The following is a 15,012-nucleotide window of genomic DNA, read 5'->3' as shown; positions in this document are numbered from 1 at the left end:
CCACCATGTAGTTGAAACTTTCAATATAAGATCGAAACAGTACAGGCAAAAAATGACAAGCATAAAGTTATATAGTAAGATATATCACAGCCAACAACGACATCATTTAGCCCTCCGAATGGGCTGTTGGGGAGTGCTCCGGTGGAGAGCCAGCCCCCCTTGGGCGCCTCTTCTTCTGGCGTACTGGCTGCCAAGCCGGAGATGGTGACGGAGGAGGGAGTTCCACCTCCCAATCAGTTAGCTGGGGTTCCATAATTCCTAAGTCCTTGCAGAAACGGGGCAAATCCTTAAAGGATCGTAGTATCGCTGAAGTCCCATCTTTCTTAACCGTCAAGGCAAACGGGTATCCCCATCTGTATGGCAAATGTGCTTCGCGAAGAACAGCCAGGAGGGGGCGCAGGTGTCTCCTCTTCTGCAGTGTGATCCAAGATAGGTCTTGGTATAATTGTACACGGGTTCCCTCAAATTCTAAATCTTTAGCCATTCTTGCTTTCGCCATTACTGCCTCTTTTAGTGCAAAGTCATGTATACAGCATATGACATCCCTTGGATGAGAGGAAAGTCCTTTAGGGCGAAGTGCTCTGTGTGCGCGGTCTAACTTAATTTTTTCCCCCGCTGGGTTGCCCAGTAGCTTGTTGAAAATGTGTTCCAGGGCCTGTGGGACCTCCGGGTCTAGTACAGACTCGGGCAGACCCCTGACTCGGACGTTATTGCGTCTCCCTCGATTGTCCAAATCCTCCAGGTGTCGTTGCATACTCCTCATGGCCTCTGAGTGCCCAGTTACTGTAGTTTGTAGTTGGGAGACATATTGCCTGGTATTATCGTGGTCCCCTTCTAGAGTTTCCACTCTAGCACCTATATGTTGTAAATCTTGTCGGACCGCAGATATCTCAGCGCGGCACGTTTCCACCACCTCTGCAATTAATAGTTGAAAGTCTTTCTTCGTTGGAAGAGTATGCATAAACTGAATAATAGAATCAGGGAGTTGGTTGCCGTTATCAGCAGGCGGCATTGGAGGAATCGCCGAGGTGGCCCCCGTCTCTAGAGTAAAGTGTGCAAACTGGGACATAGATGGGGATGCCCCCAGGTCCTCCTCTGAATCTTCTTCCTCCCATATCCCTGTTTGGCTCATGGTAGTAGGGGGGGGTTGTGCACCCCCTGCCAGGGACTGATCCCCCTTCTGCTCTGGCCCCCTGCATGTGGTGGGACTCTGGGGAGGTTGTTTCGTGGCTGATGTGCTAGTAGCTGAGGGAGCCCTCTCACCTGGTTTTCCCAGTCGCCGCTGGGGAAGAGGGGCTGAGGGAGGCGGGAGCGTAGGCCACTCCATGCCGCAGCTTGTCAGTCCTTCCAGGGCCTCCGGCCTGTCGGCCAACACTTCCAGGGGTCCGGTATCCCGGGCCTGCGGGGTCGTCTGTGTCTCCACCGGCATGAGCTGAGGGTGCCGGTGGGTAGCCGGAGAGGATCGGGAGCGAACCTCCGCCCCCGTTGAGGAGCCCGGCCTGCCGCGACTCACTGCGGAGGATTGGAGGTCCGCGCCACGTGGTGGGGAAGATGGCGCCGGCCCACGTCCTGACCGCATGGCGCGAGTCAGGAATTGTTCCATGCCGCCTCCCGACACAGACACCGGAGTTGCGGAGGGGGTGCTCTGTGCCTTCTTAGGTCTCCTCTGACCCATCAGGCGGCGGATGGTGGTGGTGGTAGTCCGCAATGTGAGGTGAGGAGACAGAGCTGCAGGCTCACACGTCCGCTCTCATCAGAGTCTAGGCCACGCCCCCCATATATGGCTTCTGATCATCACTGTATATGCATGCCTGGTGGTCCACCGCTTATGATCCTCATTGTAGATGTATGGTTTGTGTCCTCAGCTTCTGATCACCACTGTAGATGTATGGTTTGTGTCCTCAGCTTCTGATCACCACTGTAGATGTATGGCTTATGGTCCTCAGCTTCTAAACCTCTTTGTAGATGTATGGTTTGTGTCCTCAGCTTCTGAACCTCTTTGTAGATGTATGGTTTGTGTCCTCAGCTTCTGAACCTCTTTGTAGATGTATGGCTTGTGGTCCTCAGCTTCTGATCACCACTGTAGATGTATGGCTTGTGGTCCTCAGCTTCTGAACCTCTTTGTAGATGTATGGTTTGTGGTCCTCAGCTTCCAAACATCAGTGTGAATGCAGAGCTTGTGGTTCTCAGCTTCCATATACCATTGTGATGTGGTCCTTAGCTTCAGATCATCATTGTACATGTGTGGCTTGTGGTCATGGGCTGTAGACCACCATTGCAAATGTTGTCACCTTTCATCCTAGATATCTGATCGTTGCAGTGGGCGAATGTCTAGTGGTTTTGGACTTGGATTGGTTGGCTATAAAGCTTGTGCCCATATATATTTAATGTCTAATTTCTTATAAATAAAAAGGGACAATAATGGTTTGTTGTACAACATAAAGCTATCCATCTGAAATCGAGAAGTCTTCTGGTCATGGTCATAACTTAGTAATTCCTCAACAGATAACAAGACGGGGCCATAATTTTGGACCATGTGTGATAAATCTATGAAAGTCATGGATTGTATAGAATTTTAAGGACTAAATATGTGATTGGTACAATAAGAGTAAGTATATCTATAAGAAGAGCATCCAAGAGCATTGTCTCAGAAAATCCTACAGAAGGATCTTAAATAGACACAGAGCATGAAATCCTGTTATTCCAGCCTCTGTGCACAGAGAATCATACGTTGGCTGTACGTCTTCGTCTCACTGACCCACTTTTAGGCATTGTGTGGCTGAGATGAGTCACAGATGACATCGCTGACCCTATCTATTACAGCTATTGTCTCATCTGTGATCTCTGCCCAGCTAACCTGTCATCTTCACGATGAAGTGGTCCTATCACCAGGATAATGTACCATTTCTCGCATGTGTGGAGTCTTCGTGCTATATTTATGCAGAGTTACACAGAGGATTTGTTTGTCTTCTGCTTGGTTTGCAATCCAACAAATATAAGTCAATACTTGGGATTCGACAAAGTAAATTTTTTTTTGTAAAGATAAAAATTATTATGTGATCCATCATTTGCCACTTCACAGAGGTTTTCTCAAGATAATACTATATCGCTGGCACATGAACTGGCTATAGGTCTGTAGTGTGGATTCCCAGGCAGTGTTTGTATTAAATCTCTTCATGCTCAAGGTATCGAAATGGACCCAAATTTTTGGTCTCTTAAGTTGAGCTCAAACCTATAGACCAAGAGTTAAAAAATCTTAAAAAATTATTATCTTATTATCTTAAAAAAAGCCAGATGATCCCCTACCAATGAGCAAGAATCCTGACTCTCTCAGACCTCTTAGTTTTTCTTTAAGAAGCTCCTCCTTCCTTCATTAACTGCACCTGTTTGAACTTATTTCCTGTATAAAAGACACCTGTCCACACACTCAATCATCAACATCTCCAATATAGGCAAGACCAAAGAACTGTCTAAGGACATCAGGGACAAGGTTGTAGATGTGCACAAGGCTGGGATGGACTGTAGGACAATAGGCAGCAATTTAATGAGAAGACAACTGTTGAGACAATTCTTAGAAAAAATGGAAGAAACACTAGATGTCTGTCAATCTTCCTTGGTCTGGGCCCCCATGGAAAATCTCACCTGGTTGGGTAAGGACAATTCTGACAAAGATCACGAATCAGCCCAGAACTACACAGGAGGACCTGGTCAATGACCTGAAGCCAGCTGGAAACCGTCTCAAAGATTAAAGGTAGTGACACACTACGCTGTAATGGATTAACATCATGCAGGGTCACCGGGCTCATGCCAGTACTATGTCTAGGTCCATTTGAAGTTCCCGACTGACCATCTACTTGATCCATAGGAGACATGGAAGAAGTTCATTTGGTCAGATGAGACCAAAATAGAATTTTTTAGTATCAACTCTACGTGCTGGTTTTGTCGGAAGAAGAAGAATGAGTACAACCTTAAAAACAATGGATGGGGCCATGTATCGAAAGATTTTGGACAAAACCTCCTTCTCTCGGTAAAAGCATTGAAGATGGGTTGTTATTGCGTCTTCCAGAATGACAATGACCATGACCAAAAACACACAGCCAAGGAAACTGAGGAGCGTCTCTTTATGATGCATTTCAAGGTCCTGGGGTGGTCTAGTCAGTCTCCAGACCCGAACCCACTCAGAAGTCTTTGGATAGAACTGAAATTCAATGTTGCCCAGTGAAACCTGAAAGATCAGGAGAATATCTGTATGGAGGACTGAGACAAAATCCCTGCTGCTGAGGTTTTATGCAAACTTGGTCAAGAAATAAAGAAGATGTCTGACCCCTGTTTCTGTAACCAATATTACACTCTGGTTTTCTATGGCATCAAATACTTATTTTATGCAATAAAATGCTAATTATTTATTTAAAAACCATACAAAACGTAATTTTCAAGATATTTTACAATAAAAATTACAGACCTCTCTCATTCTTTGTAAGTGGGAAAACTTGCAAAATTGGCAGAAGATCCAAAATTTATTTCCCCGCTGTATGTAGTAGCGTACTCTTCCCAATCCAGTTCCAAGAGTCCATTGGTTCTATCAACTGTGCTGTACTACCACATTGGGGCAGATTTTACTTACCCGGTCCATTCGCGATCCAGCGGCGCGTTCTCTGCGCTGGATTCGGGTCCGGCCGGGATTTATTAAGGCAGTTCCTCCGCCGTCCACCAGGTGGCGCTGCTGCGCTGAAAAGCATCGGAACGCGCTGGAGTTCACCGAGCCGGGCTGAGTGAAGCTCCACGACAGATTTTTTGTTTTAAATGCGGCGGTTTTTCCGAATCCGTTGGGTTTTCGTTCGGCCACACCCCCTGATTTCCGTTGCGTGCATGCCAGCGCCGATGCGCCAAAATCCCAGGGCAATTCAGGGGGAAATCGGCGCAAATCGGAAATATTCGGGTAACACGTCGGGAAACCGCGAATCGGGCCCTTAGTAAATGACCCCCATTGTTTCACAGATTTCCACTCTTCTGAAGATCCACTGGTGTCATAAACATCGGCTTCTCATGTTGATCCACAAAACCACCATTCCCCACATGATGCTTGTAAATAGAGCATTCCCATGACTTACGAAATATCTTGATCTTATGGAGAAAATTTTGGAGGACTAACATTGCTTTATAGTGTTGGTCTTCAAAAATACAGGCCAAAGATAGGACAAACAAGTGATTTTCCTGTATCCTGGCGTGTTGTTGCAATATCTCTAATAAAACCTAACCCAGATGTGACCTAGTCTGCTCAGGTAAGTTGTGTGTGTGTTTGATAAGGCAATGGATGCAGAAATAACTCCTCTAAGCTTTATTTTTATGCACGTTTTATAGCAAAGCATGGGCATGTCACCAGCTGGTCATATTGCCAAGGCAAAGCTACACATGACGACTCGATAAAGAAAAGAAATACTGAAGATGTTAAGGGGTTGAAAAGGTAAAGTAGGAAACTAAATAGCTATATTACCTTCTTGTAGCACAAACATCACAGAATCATGAAGGTCCATCAAGACCTTCCAGTGCTGATCCAGAGGAAGTCAAAACAAAAACCCAATTTCCAGAATGTTGGGGACTTCCAACAGTCAGTAATCCTCCAAAGAAAGTCCTACTTCTAAAACTCCTGGGGGTTAGATGCTATTGATAGGTAAGAAAGTTGATGGTCATCCATGCAGTCCATTGAAGGACCAATTTAAAATAACGGCTTTATCTTAGAGAGGACAGTTCTGAACGAGGGACTGCTCAATGAGGTTCGTCACCATAGTAGGAACTAAGCCAAAGTGTTATCTACGATGCAACAAAATTAAAGGAAATCTACCACTTAGAAAAGATCAATGTATGCATAACACACCAAACACTAGCTGTTGGAAACCTGCCACAGGCACTTCTTTTTATAACCCATAAAACCTTGTCATTTCTTCAGAAATCAGCTCTTTAATTTATGCAAATTTGCACAGGGCGCTCCTCTGCTAATAATTATTCATATATCCTGTTCCGATTCTATCCCGCCCCCTCTCACAGCAGTTTCCAAGAGCTCCGCTTCTATCCCGCCCCGCTCTCTGATTCGTCAGTTCCTGACAACCAAGCTGACGACCCGGCTCTTGGGAACCATTGCGCATGCGTGGTCGTCTCCCTATATGCACAGCCGTGCGGATTTGTATCACACAGCCGCACTGGGGAGCAGGCGTCTGTGCATCGAGTGAGCCAATCGTACATTTGCAAGTGTTCCCGAGAGCCGGGTCACCCCAAAAAATCGGAGGGAGATGGGCAGGATAGAAGTGGAGCAGGAGATGTGAATAAATTATTAGAAGAGGAGCAACGATGTGACGTGCACAGAAGCGCCAGGCGCTAATTTGCATAAATTAAAAAGCCGATTTCTGTAGAAGTTACAAGGTTTTATGGTTTTTGAAGAGAAGTGCCTGCATCAGGTTGGCAACAGCTAAAGGTGAGTGCGCTTAGGTTACATTGATCTGTCGAAGCTTTAGATTTCCTTTAAGTAAATTTCTGCAAGTTTTTCTTAATACGATAATCATTTTTTCCCCAAATTAAATACGAAAGTTTCCCAAACCAGATGACTTAAGTTGAACCATCCAACCATGTAATGTCGGCCATCCTACCTATGGTGGATATCGGAGGAAAGCTTTCAAACAAGGCTGAATAGATACTGTGATAACTTGTTATCAGTCACGTCATGCCATTGCCCCTCTCACTCTGCATTAGTAATCAGATTTTTTTTTCTACAGATAAAGGAAGAGATATTCTTTAAAAAGTTGACTCTTTTAGTAAAGTGGCGTTCTTGTATTTTCATAAAAATTGGAGCTGGGATTTTCATAAAATAAAAAAATAACCTATACTCACCACCGTTCCATCACCTTTGCTCCGGTAGTCCAAACCGGTTCTACTTTAATGAAGTCAAATGCATTATTTCTGTGGCCACTAAAGTCAATCACTGGCCTCAGGGGTGGTGCATGCGTGCCGGTGTTACCCGAGGCCAATGACTGGCAGCACCGGCCATGTGAATGACATCACAGATGTAGGATGAGTGAGGATGACCAGAGCAGTGGCAACGGAGGGGAGGATGTGACTGCCAAGCGTAGGAAGAAACTTCATTACAGATCATCTCCTGCTCGTAGCCATAATCCTGGAAAACCCCCATAATGTGTGTTAAAAACAAGTCACATGACATCCATCTATAATGAATGCGAGCGACGACTAAACGAATTCCCCAAATGTCATAAAGTTAGATTAAAAAGACGACGCGCACCTGTTCGCTCAAACCCAGATTTACCATGCAAATTCCCCGAAATGTATTCATGAGAACGCAGCCGCGAAGATGAAAGAGAAGCCGAGAGAAGAGAAAATGAGATGGCGGAGATGGGGACGCGAAGGGGCTGAAGTAAAGGTGCGAGGCGAAGGAGTGTGGAGCACAATAGAGGGATTGGGGGGGAGACATTGAATATGGGATAAAGGAATAAGGATGGGAGGAAGGAACAATCAGGGAAAAGGATAATAAAAATAGCGGGAATGGCGCCTCAGCGTGCTCACAGCCAGCTTCCCGCTAATCCCAGCACCGGGAGCAGCAGGTGAGGAGCATGCTGGGATACAGACTAGCCTCCCGAGGAGGAGACTGTCAAACATATTACAATAGCTTAATGTCAGGGATATACTTAACCCCTCCATAGCAAGACTACTATGATGGTATATGCTTACATGACTTAAAGGAAACCTACCACTGCCCGCATGATGAAATCATGCGAGCAGACCACCCTGTAGGCTACTTAATGCTGATGCCGGCACATAGTTTTGTTAGGCTCGGCAAACTTTACTTTAGCTAAAAAAACTATTTTCTTACATATTTAAATGAGCCCTCCAGTGCTACCCTGCGCCATCTTTGGGCTGGCGGTGGCTTCCGATGTTTAATTATTCCCGCCTCCTTCATATTACCCGTCCTCCTTCAGGTGCCGAGAGCCGTGACGTCACCAAGCTCTCGGCACCTATTGCCGGACGGCTGTGCGAGACTTAGTGTCTGCGCATGCGCGATAGGTGCCGAGAGCTTGGTGACGTTGCGGCTCTCAGCACCTGAAGGAGGAATAATTAAACATCGGAAGCCACCGCCAGCCCCAAGATGGCGCAGGGTAGCACCGGAGGGCTCATTTAAATATGTAAGAAAATAGTTTTTTTAGCTAAAGTAAAGTTTGCTGAGCCTAACAAAACTATGTGCCGGCATCAGCATTAAGTAGCCTACCGGCTGGTCTGCTCGCATGATTTCATCATGCGGGCAGTGGTAGGTTTCCTTTAAGGCTATGCTAAAAAAAAAAAAGACCTTATATTGGACCAGAAGATTGTACGAGTGAGGAACATAGACACATTATTATTCCCAATTGTCTCCAGGATAGTCCCCAATACATAACAGGGATGCAGATAGCAATTACAGTCAGTGATGTGGTCATATGGATCTGAAATCGGTAACGGGTAGGCGGTACTGGTCCAGAAATCCAGCAACATAGCAACACAAGTCAGTGAAGGCCTCAATTTTACATCTGAGGTCGCTTTTAAACACATTACATAGAACCACTACTTTATATTGGTTTATACTGGTAACAAAGGATGGGGATATCAAGCCGGGATCCAACTGTTGGAACCCCCCATCAATCACAAGTAGGGGGGGGTCTGGTTCACTTTAAATTATTAAGGGGTTGAGTATCCTGTGTCCCTTGCAATGTCTACATCTATTTTATAGACATTGAATCGAGGGGGAAGGACACTCCATAAATTATTAAGAACAAGACACATTCTCGAGATGGTCTCTCTCCAGGTATCCCGGTGATTACATGACTAAAGCCATTAAAGTTGATTGGTCCACCATGAAATTCGAGGAATGTTCACGGTAAACAATGAAGTGGAGGTGGTAAAAGTCAGCGGCCCATATAGCACAGCGCCATATATTTGGTACTGGATGTGTCTGATATTGCAACTCAGGACACTCCGTCAATTATTAGGAGTAAGACGCCAATTCTCGAATTGGTCTCTCCCGGTATATTTGGTAGTGGATGTGCAGGATATTGCAGCTCAGACTTCTCCAAACGAATTAGACCAGGTTGCAGAGAGTTTTAGTCAATGGATATGTGGGGTGAGGCGAGCGAGATCCCCACAATTCTGGATCCTTAAACTGATTCCCTATCCATAGTAACATTTACTTTCCACTACCTTCGACCACTAAAGATGGACATAAGTGGTCATGAATGCTTGGTCACGATGGGATTTGTAGTTTCCCACGAGCCACAAAGCCTCAGTATAAACGATACACACAAGATCGGACGGATAATTAAAAAGAAGGGTTAATGCAGGTTTATGTTACACGTTTTGTAGTGTTGCTGGCGTTTAATTAATTCTCCTCATTACAGCTTCACGTTCCTGGTAATTAAATTCTCAGTTTTCAGGACTTCATTTTTTTTTTCCCAGGGAAAACCCAGGACAGTTATGATGTTATAAGTCTTTTTCTGGAGCGTCGACGGGATGAATATTTAATATATTGCTCCCTCTGTAATGAGAAAACCTGAAATATTTCCCACGCTGAGCTCCATAAGCAAAAGGTACAATTCTATTAGAACTTACAGAAATGGGTGGTGAATACAGAGCAGGAGATACTCAGCCATGAACTCATTTCCTGCTCTCTCCGACAAACTGGGGAAAAAAACCTCGTAATGGAGGAAGAGTGTGAACATCATCCATCCGGAACAGATTATAAATCCAAGATAAAGCTAGGGTGCTAACCACAAGAGACCAACATTGACCCTGGAAGACCGAAACCTTAACACAAGACCATCTGTCTTGTATTTTTTTAAAATTTATTTAGTTGTTTTTTTTTTTGGTAGGAGGGTTAATGTGGAAAGTTTTTTTTTAAAGTTCTAAAATTTTTGTAAAATCTGCTACAGAGGTTTGTTTTGAGCAGTGACAACGACCAAAACTAAGTTATTGGGGCACATTTACTTACCTGTCCGCAGAGTTCACTGAAGGAGCATTGTCCACCGATACACCTTCTTCTTCCCGGTGCATGCAAGTGCTTGGTCTTACGACACAATTTGAAAGTTAAATCCTGCAGACACCTGTTAAATACAAGTCCAAGCCGTGCAAACCCCGAAAACGACGCACAGTCCGACGAAAGTGCAATCCGCGACCCTTAGTAAATGCACCACATTGTCTTGTATAGAAAAAAATATGTCAGGATGCTGAGTGTTACGGCTGAGGTAGGGGAGGAAGAGATGCAACAAGTAAATGATCTGTATAGCATTGCCATTTTATAATTATGCTAGTTTTTCATATAAAAGGAAGAAAACGGCGATAGCAGATTTCAGGATTTATTGACTACCGCTCCAACCTCTTGCTAGGGGGACTCGGAGGAGCTGCCAAATTTGTGACAACTGTGTTACTTGCAGTAGGAGGTAAACAAAAATCCAAAACAACTCAAAGTTACAGCTTATAAACCTCCCATAAAGACCATTGGTCACAGCAATGCACAGACAGATGAACTCTACAAAATGGTTACATAAACCCATTTCAAGGAGCCGGGTACCTGGGTTTCACCTTAACGCTGCTTTTCAAGCATGGGGTCTAATTGCAATGTGTGCTTCAGATCCTCATTGTTCAGACACGCAGACAGGATCTTCAAAAGTCTCGACTCTTTCATCATCACATATCAAAGCAGAGTTAAGCTGAAAAATTACTTACTTTTTTCACAAGATCCGAGTGCTACACGTAATTGCATTGACTCTTATGCAGATGTGGCCCAGTTCCGATGCCCTACTTACACCGAACACCAAAAACCTTACGTAGTCTCATAGAATCTTGAGCAATGAGTAGGCCTGGACTCGAATACTGATGGTTCCAAGCAGGTTCCATCAGCACCGACCATGTACTTGGAGATCCATATACTGTTTGTAGGCCGTTCTACACAGTTGTGGATATGGGAAACTCAAACTGGACTGGCCCATTTGCACTGCGGACTTGTAATACTGGAGGATACTTGGAGACACTTGGAGTCTTCTCTTTATGTTTATGCCGATTTCATTCCAGACTCCCCCCCAAAACTAGTATACCAATAGGAAACTTGGAATTTACATTGGGAGTCCCAACGATGGATCTATTTTGACCAAGAATCTCATCCAAAATTCCTTTTCTGATGAAGGCAGTAAAGTGATCTCCAAAATCATCCAAATAGACCTGGAAGGGGTTGCCCTTACTTGTGACAATCCTTTTTTTCATAGAAGTATCTCTCAAAACATCACCAGCAATCAGATGTGAGATAATCCAACAAGATGTATGTAATTCCTCTACAGCGCCACTACAGGAGAAATAAAGCATTGCAGTGTGTCCACTGAAATCAATGGGCTGTTGATGTTATACATGGACATGATGGGTCCTCCAGTGAAGAAGATGTTTTTGTATTCCCTTCCTTTCCTGCTCGGGCCAATAAATGTAATCATGTGCCCTTGTTTTTACAAAAAAAAAAGCCTTTAAAATGATGCCAATAAGCCCAAGGGTCTCCACAGCTGTTAACTGAGACTGGAGCCCCTCGGGTTTATTTGCATAATTTTTAAAGCCTAAACAAGGCCATAAGGAGAGAAAATAAGAGGGGCACAGACCAGCATGTTAGTGTGCTTGGTTTACAATCCTTCATCCTGGTGGTAGATTTTCTTTAACTGCAATGTATATAACATACAATTCCAGGCTTCCAAGACAACAGCAGGTCCCCCCAGACCATTATGATGGCTGTAGAGAGATTTTCAGTCCTGCTGCCTTACAGCATCACCGCTCCATGGGGAAACCTGTCAGATTGAGCGCAATGAAATCTCTGGTGTGCAGGAGCTCATGTCACTGATACCAGGTCACCGTGCCCTGTAGGGAGACATACTCTCATACTTATTACATCTGAAGCTGTCAGAAGATGCCCTGGTTCTTACACAGTATGAAACCCTGATAACAGATGTTAAATAACAGGCTTCACCTACAAATGGGGTCCCCTGACCTCTTCCCGACTGCCCGGCTCATAATTACCTCTTGCCAGTAGTCTTCAGCATGGTCAGCAGATAGTAGACCACCATCATAACACTGTGCAAACGTGCCCAGGTGACCCTCTAACATATGCAGTGTGCCGGCCCGGTGATGGTGACCTAACTGTGATTAAAGGGGGCAACCTTACTGAAGAACTAGAGATGATTATGTAGTTCAATGAAGCAGGACAAAGTACAAGTAGGTCTTCCTGCTCATGAGCCCAAGGTTGGGCACCAGGTCGTTGTGCATCTTTATAAAGGTGCTGCGAGTAGCGTTATCCAGGTAAGTTTTTATATTTGTTTATTAATCAGGTTCTAAGACTTTATTGGGTTCGTGGTGCTATTTGCCACATCAAACCACGGGACCATAAGGATCTGTGGATAGCATTCCGAATCATCCTGAAAATTTCAGTTGAAATGTAGTATTGGCACGGTCTATGAGTGACAGGAGGTAACTCCATGTCATACAGAAGAGTCTGGTAACATTATACTTACTGACTGGATTTTCATTTGCATCTAACTAACACCGTGCTGGGATTTCCCCGCTGGGAGAGAGGGTAAAAAGTCTTACTAAAAAGATGATATCGTATAAAAAGGCAGGAGTTACTGATGGGATCTGCTGACCATCTCATGTTAACGAGGCAAGCTTTCATGACAAAGAGTGAAGCACAACAAATAAAGACTGAAAGTTTACTCAAGATTTTTGAGAGACTCTAAAGATTTTCAATTTTATTAATATTTTTCAATAATAGAGGACTAGAAAACAAGAAACACAAAAGATGGCTGGTGCAGGACACTAAAACATCAAAATTTGCACAGGAAAAATAAGAGAGTCGCAGGACTCCACTAACACATTTACATTTAACACAAATCTATGTAATATCAATGCAACTAACAGAAACATAAAAAATGCTGCTGATCACCAGAGTAAATGAAATCCTCATAGATTTACCACCAGGATGTAGAATTGTAAACCAAGCACACTGACATACTGGTGTGTACACCTTCTGGCAGGTTCTGATCTTCTTGTAGCTTCTTATGCCCTTATTTTTAAGAAATTTAGGTTTTAAAAATTATGCAAATGAGCCTGATGGGCTCCAGGTTCCATTGGGCCTGGGAGGATAGATAGATAGTAACTCAAACGTTGGTGAGGGATGATGATTAACACCTAATCCCATAATGGTCTGACACCCCCACATTCCCACCATATGTGAAGCACGGTGCTCAAGTTGTTGTTGAACCCCCAACAAGAGTCCTAGATAATACGGTAGAATGAATGTAGAAGCACTGGGACACGATAACATCTAATCACAATCTTATAGTTTCTCTCCAGAGCCGAGCACGCCGAGGAGAGCTTATGTGTGAACAAGAAAATGTTTTGTCATTCCCGAGATGTAAAGGTAACTCCCACGTCTCGCTCCCACATACTAAGATAACCCAGGTCCTTGCCGCAATGATCCTTTATCAAGGGGGAAGTAGAATAGTGAAACGGAATGAGTCAGTGCAGAGCTCATAGTGAATAAAGTCTCAAAAATGGAGGTCAATGTAGACATGTAGTCAGAGTGGTCCTCAGATGTGGAGAGCTCACGTTGAGAATGTCGAAAGGGAACACATGGACACATCATGGGTCATCCTCCAGGTCGGATCCTAGACATGCATCTATTTGAAGCCCAAGGTAGAAGTGGGGTTAGGGGGCTAAAGAGATAGAAGAGAACCTTTCTTACTAATCAAAGTTTTCCATGTTCAAAGTGCTACCATGGGGAGTGGTGCAAATTTAGCTGGCTCCACCAGGGCTAAGGGGCTTATCCACGGTAGTAACATCAGGGGAATTCCAGAACGTGCCTCCAGTGTCATCCATTGTTTACCAAAATCTTGATAATGCAAGTCTTGTAGACTCTAGAGAACTACTGCCAGAAGATATATACGTAGGTCAGGGAGCCCGGCACCGCCCAAAGACTTAGGACATGTTAGAACCTTCCAGCTAACCCATGGCTGGGAGGTTCCCCAGACAAAGGGCAGCATCGTTTGGTAAAGAAGGACTGTGAAAAATGATTGGGGCTCCCTGAAATAAATAAGTAGTTAAAAGTCCATTTTGAGAACATTTTTGACCTTGAAAGTGGTTTTTGGCTACAGGAGGTGAGGTGCCACTCTTGTTATTATACCAACTGGCTACTAAGGATAGCCATACACAATAAGAAAGTTGTCAGCCAAGCTCGTAAACACTGAATATATTTTACCTCCCAATCTTCTGCCTTTAGGGGAGAATCGGCACAACCCCATATGCAACAGATGGTCAGCCATTTCTAGCCTACCGTCATAATGGGGCTCATTTACTTACTTGGTCTCTGACGAGGATTCGGGTCTTCCGACGATTCACTAAAGTCGTGCGCCCGATGTCCACTAGGTGTTGCTAGTGCGCCTAGGTCCGCTGGAGTTCACCATCCTATTCCTGGTGCAGGTAAGCCCGTGTCAAGCGACACTTTTTTTTTTTTAAATACCGTGGTTTTTCCCCGAATACATCAGTTTTCCGACAGCCACGCCCCGTGATTTCCGTCGCATGCAACCCGGCACTGATGCGACACAATCCGATCGAGTGTGCCAAAAACACAGGGCAATTTGGTGCAAACGGTAATTTTCGGGAAACCCGACGAAAATTTGTGATTCGGGCCCTTCGTAAATGAGCCCCATTGTGTATGGACACCCTCTCTGCCAGGGTGATTTGGGACACTAAACCCCCACACAGAACCTGTGGGTGGTTTAATGTTCAGAATCGTCCTGACAGGTTTGCTATCATGCCCAAGATTTTGTATTAGAATATTATAACAATGGTCTTTGTGCTGGAGAGGGAAGGGCTTTGTTCTCAGAATAGTTATTTTTGAGCCTGTATCTGGTCTGGACTGGAAAGGAAAACTCTTTGTATGATATAAAAGTCACAATC

General features: G+C 44.5%; 1 protein-coding gene across 4 annotated transcripts in view; it reads right to left on the bottom strand.

Annotated features, from left to right (window-relative positions):
* Positions 1-15,012, bottom strand: part of PDE4A (phosphodiesterase 4A) — an 873,456-nt gene that overhangs the window by 166,772 nt on the left and 691,672 nt on the right. The window lies entirely within an intron of this gene.

This window comes from Engystomops pustulosus, chromosome 4 (assembly GCF_040894005.1).
Source record: "Engystomops pustulosus chromosome 4, aEngPut4.maternal, whole genome shotgun sequence".
Classification (NCBI taxonomy): domain Eukaryota; kingdom Metazoa; phylum Chordata; class Amphibia; order Anura; family Leptodactylidae; genus Engystomops; species Engystomops pustulosus.
This window is presented reverse-complemented; position numbering and strand designations above follow the sequence as displayed.